Source organism: Colletes latitarsis, chromosome 6 (assembly GCF_051014445.1).
Source record: "Colletes latitarsis isolate SP2378_abdomen chromosome 6, iyColLati1, whole genome shotgun sequence".
NCBI classification, from domain to species: Eukaryota; Metazoa; Arthropoda; class Insecta; order Hymenoptera; family Colletidae; genus Colletes; species Colletes latitarsis.
In genome coordinates, this window is record NC_135139.1 from 20,039,266 (window position 1) to 20,045,265 (window position 6,000).

Here is a 6,000-nt window from a genome sequence, read left to right on the forward strand (position 1 = left end):
CCCCGCAAACGAAAATAATTTTTCCAAAACGATTTGAAATTTTTTAATTTAATTGTTAATAACTTTTTAACGAAGCCTCCATCAACAAATTGGTATTCTTGATTTTCGTCTTATTTTGGCCTCTAGAATCTCCCATTAAAATTTTTCCCAGGGGTGGCCGAACACCCTGTATATTCATGCCATTGCATCAATCAAATTCAACAGAAGTTGTTAAAAAATAATATTTACACGTTCTGCAATTTTAAATATGGGATGTGACATCCGTCAAATTGACGGCTTCCGTAAATCTAGTGTTGAATTTGTTCGTACAAAGAATGGCCACGAAAATGTGTTGATTTTAATTGATAAGGTTTGATAACAAATCAGTTGCGTAATTGTATAGCAATTAAAAATAAGATTGTACAAACTACATAGAAGAAACGTTTAACGACATTGTTATCTATGTCTGTAAAATTTGAAAACGTATTTTCCAATGTTACTTTGAGGTGGACGTACAAATCTGGGCTGAAAGACGAAATTCTATGCTATCGTTTCAACACGGAAAATAGTAGATATTTAAATGTTTCACGGACTCGAATTTCGCTGTCGTTTTGGCGGCGAGAGTCTCGAGACGTTCCTGAGACTCGGGTTTCACGGGATGTGGGTTTTCCCAGTAAATCGGGCACGCTCGGGTCCCGGGCGAGGTACGGGCCATTTGGGTTAAGTTCCGGGGGCAAACGCATCCGCCTCCGCGTATTTGCGCGCCGCGGGGTGGATAATTTTAAGTGTTTGCCGTGGAGATAGAGAAACGAGGGCCCTGGTGACTTTTGCACCCTCGGTTTCCATCGGTCTAAAATTGCCCCGCGCGCGGAACGCCGCGTGTTTGCACGGTTTAGAGGCTAATGCCGGAGCCACCATCCCGAGGAGTTTACGTTCCGCGCAAATACCACTTCTGACGCCCGTCACTTTCGCCCGTCGATCGCTAATTTAATCCCGCCTTTGATAAAGTGGCCGCCGTAACCAATTGATGGACGCCGCGATAATTTTACATTAATTCACCGACCGTTAGATTTCCCCAGCTTTCACGTCGATTTTACATCTATTCACACAACCATCATATGCTTACGCTTATTAATCTATTAGGTCTGATTAATTCTCAGGCCCCTAACGCTAAATCACCTGTGACATTTGTTCTATTATTATCTTGGGGGCCATAAATTAGGCGAGATATATCAATTTAAAAACAGTATTTAGTGGCCAAGATGGCGTCCGTCAATTTGATCAAATAACAGGGGATTCGAACTCGCGACCTCGTTGCTAGCTAGCAAGTGTGCTATCGATTACACCGAGATCGCTTCAGGCGTTTGTCAATCGAAACCATCGAGCAATAATTAAACGATTTGTTTTTAATACCTTCGAAATTGCAGCGCACTCGAGGCGGTTCAATGGGTAGAATTGGACTCGCAGGAGCACGCGTTTACCTTCTGGAGATCCTCGAGCCCGGGTTTTCCATAAACCGAGGGCCCCAAGGCGAGGCGAGCGGAACAGACTGACGCGTGCTCGAAGGGATTCTGCTAACTGGTCGATAGGTACGTATACACTCTATCTATCGGCGAACTAACGGATTGGCGGCACGGAACGTTCCAAAGCCTGGCTTTATCCGGAGCACGTGTTTCGGCAGATGCAGTTAAATCCCGCCTCGAGCGAAAACCACCGACGACCGAGCCCGGAAACTTTGTTTGCCACTAATCATGGGTCCGTCGGTGGTCGTCGATCCTCCAACATCCCCTGGTTTCCTTTGAAAAATATAATGCTCGATTTATCGTGGTCAACCGTTTCATTTCGTTTCTGCAAGTGCAACATCTAACGCAAGATGGACGAAGTCTGAACATTTCATTCGAGTCGGAAAATAAATTATAACAAGTATGCCTTCGTTTTAGGTTGAACGTCAAACAGTTTGAGCCAAGGATTCGACTCAAGTATTTGTTCCAGAAGTCATTAGAAGGTAAGGTATTTAGAGGTATTAATAAACCTTTATATTTTATACTCTGTATGTTATACAGGGTGTTCGGCCATTCCTGGGAAAAATTTTAATGGGAGATTCTAGAGGCCAAAATAAGACGAAAATCAAGAATATCAATTTCTTGACTGAGGCTTCATTAAAAAGTTATTAAAACATTTCAAATCATTCTGAAAAAATTATATTTAGTTACAGGGGTCAATTACAATCATTTTCGGTTATTATACATACCCCCGAAATCCTACGCATTTTCGAGAAAAAAATTCGAGTAGATATTGAAATATTTAGACGAAATTAAAAAATTTCAAATCATACTAAAAAAATTATATTTAGTTACAGGGGTCAATTACAATCATTTTTGGTTATTATACATAACCCCGAAATCCTACGCATTTTCGAGAAAAAAATTCGAGTAGGTATTGAAATTTTTAGACGAAATTAAAAAATTTCAAATCATACTAAAAAAATTATATTTAGTTACAGAGGGCAAATACGATCATTTTTGGTCATTACACATACCCCCGAAATCCTACGCATTTTCGAGAAAAAAATTCGAGTAGATACTGAAATTTTTAGACGAAATTAAAAAATTTCAAATCATACTAAAAAAATTATATTTAGTTACAGGGATCAATTACAAGCATTTTTGATTATTAGACATAACCTCGAAATCCTACCCACTTTTGAGAAAAAAATTCAAGAGAGTGTGAAATTCCTCGACAAAATTCAAAAATTTCAAATCGTTCTGGAAAAATTATTTTCGATTGTGGGGGTCAATTACAATCATTTTTGGTGAATAGACATACCCCTGAAATTCTACTCACTTTCGAGAAAAAAATTCAAGTACTGAAATTTTTAGACGAAATTAAAAAATTTCAAATCATACTAAAAAAATTATATTTAGTTACAGGGGGCAATTATAATTATTTTTGGTCATTACACATACCCCCGAAATCCTACGCATTTTCGAGAAAAAAATTCGAGTAGGTATTGAAATTTTTAGACGAAATTAAAAAATTTCAAATCATACTAAAAAAATTATATTTAGTTGCGGGGCTCAATTACAAGCATTTTTGGTCATTAAACATAACCTCGAAATCCTACCCACTTTCGAGAAAAAAATTCGAGAGGGTGTGAAATTCCTCGACAAAATTCAAAAATTTCAAATCGTTCTGGAAAAATTATTTTCGATTGTGGGGGTCAATTACAATCATTTTTGGTGAATAGACATACCCCTGAAATTCTACTCACTTTCGAGAAAAAAATTCATTACTGGCGGAACTTTAACGAAGCCTCCATCAATAAATTAGTATTCTTGATTTTCACCCTGTATAATTTTTGACGGTGCAAAATGTCTAATAAATAGTATGATTGATAACAGTATTATCTGTATTGATTAGGTAACGAAGTGCAAAAAAATACAGCCTTAGAATTATGAAATCGAAAGCCTCGTACGGTGAGTAATACTTTTTCCTCCATTTTGTACACCGTCCCTTGCACTTTCTCAAAAAGAAAAATGTCCGTCTGGTGTTCGTTCCTGGTCTACGCCAACGTTTGCTCGTCAATTATTTATCCGTGCTTACCGGAAGCGACAAATCAAACGCAAATATCGTAACGTTCGGGCAGTCGTCGATAAAAAGATGCGACATTTAAAGCGTTCGAAATGAAATTCCATCGGGATTACGCGCGGCTCTCGGATGTCGTTCGAATGGGGGCAGTCAGAGCAACGGGCGTAACAGGCCGAGATATTCTTACCTTTTCATTACCGCCCACGCCAGGGGCCCCGATGCGGCCGGGGAGAAATAATGTTTCGCAGATCGCGACTAGAAATAATCGGGGATCGATCCTGCTTCGTGGGAAGCAACAAAGTGCCGCGGTCGGAATGCACGCGCCAAGCTGCGCGAAACGAATTCTGTTTGAAGATTCCGACGCGGTTCTAAACACGCACCCCGGTCTCGTATTATTGTTATCGCGATTTGCCCGCGCTGCTTTTAATATCCGGCCCTTCTCTTTTCAACCAGAGATCCCCGATTCCGCGTAAAAATGGCGGTGCAATTGTTCCACGAAAACCGCTGAATCTCTTTATCAGCCACGACGTTAAATTGCACTGTTTGTTCTGCGGCCTTGTGGTGCCCGAAACGCGTGGTTGCGTTCGAATTTTTGCGTTTCGCGGGGTTGGAATTAATTCGGTTGACTCGCGACTAATTAAAAAGCCGACTGTTTACGCGCCTGTTTATATCGCGAGTCGAACGCTCGCGCGCGTATTTTTGTAAGTAGTCGTGGCGCGCGTCGTCGAACGCAAAGAGGAGGGAAATATAACGAAATATTTTTTTTCCAAGCACTCCTCGCTGAAAGGCAAACAAACGTTTTCGACACGGCTTACGCCGAGACAATAGTTTACCAAGTGCATCGATTCGAAAGTGTCCGACCGGAAGTACCGGTGCAATAAGGGGAACTACGATATTTCAAATTTTTATAAAAAACGAAGCCATTTTGACTCTGTTTTCGATTACTGGTTACTCTACAAATCGAAATCGATTCCGGGAATGCGAATCCGTCTGTATTTTTGGTGGGAAAAGATACGAAACAGCAGCTTCCGTGTGATTCATTACGTTTATTTCGTAAGGTTTTCGTATTCGCACGACTCATCCTACGTTAATAGTTTTGCGGTAATATTATTAATATTAATCGTAATACCAATACGTTTTTTGTATACATATATATATATATATATCTGTCTATTTATACATATATAGTTTCATCTATACAATCTATATCTATTTATATATAATATATTTATATTCTTTGTAATAATATACACGCAGAGATCTATCTAAGATTACGATTCCTCGTTTGAATCGTTTCTATTATTCACATATCGCACGTTATCAATAAATATATTATCTCAGCTCTCGTCGAAACGACCAAACTCGTGCGAGCCCTCGTCTCGGTCTCGCAGGGAATGACGTTACGAATAAATGCACAGGGACGAGACACGCGACCTCCGAAACGATCGCCATTTTGCTTTTTACAACGAACTTTTATCACGTCCTCCAGGCTAAATTATCTAGGAAGAAACTTTCATGATTTCGCTGAACGCATTCCGCGCGAATCGCGTTTCCTCGGCGTTCTCGCGACGAACTTGTTAATTATTTTTAACACCCGCTAAGATTGCTACTCGGTTTGGATTACGATTAAAAACTACGAGAGCTGAAAATGTCTCGACGGTATAAAAGAGGGGAAAAATCGAGAACGTAGAAAGACGTAATTTATAAAAAAAAAAAATCGAATGATCGATCGCGGCGCTCGGTGCATATCGCGATGGACGCGTTGGAAATCACGAGATTATACTTTTTCTATTTATTTTCTCCCCATTTTTTTTTCCATCGAAAAATCTGTTCGTACGCGACGGCGTTCGCGTGTAGCGAGAGCGGACACAGGCTAAAAACAAGGACGATTCGATGTTTTTTCTGTCGGTTAATTTGTGGCAGTTTGTACAGTCGCGGAATTGCGCACGGTATACCGCGAAAAAAACATCATCGCGAAGAAATTGGAATTTCGAACCGGACGAATTACCGTAGGTCGGGACCGACCTGGCTGTGTTTGCACAGGTGACGACTATCGTCATTGATATTCACGGTTATTTTCGCGGCTCATCTCGCGTACGATTCGTTTATCGAGCAACTCTGCTGGAGATAAGAGCGATTAGAATCGTTCGATTAAAGGAAAGATCGTGTATCGACCCTGGAAAGACCAAGGGGTTGCCTCGAACCCGCCGTTTAAAAAACGTTTTGAATAAGTTACTTTAAGAATTTTCAACGACGAATCTGATAAACTGTAACCATTGCAATCGTATTTCTGGCATTTAAAATTATTGATGTACTCTTAAACGTCGCCTGGTGGATCTCCAGTTTGAGAAAGAAATTAAAAGCGGGTTCAACGTCGTGGAAAGAAACGACACGAGAGGAATTTCTGTGGCCGCCGACGGCCAGTTAGAGGTT

The 6,000-nt window shown here is 40.3% G+C and overlaps 1 long non-coding RNA gene across 1 annotated transcript in view; it reads left to right on the forward strand.

Moving 5' to 3' along the window:
• LOC143342535 (uncharacterized) overlaps positions 1 to 1,523 on the forward strand; it is a 41,646-nt gene extending 40,123 nt beyond the window's left edge. The window contains exon 3 of the long non-coding RNA XR_013079818.1: positions 1,407 to 1,523. This is a non-coding gene — a long non-coding RNA (uncharacterized LOC143342535). The remainder of the gene's footprint in view (positions 1 to 1,406) is intronic.
• The last annotated feature ends 4,477 nt before the right edge of the window (positions 1,524 to 6,000 follow it).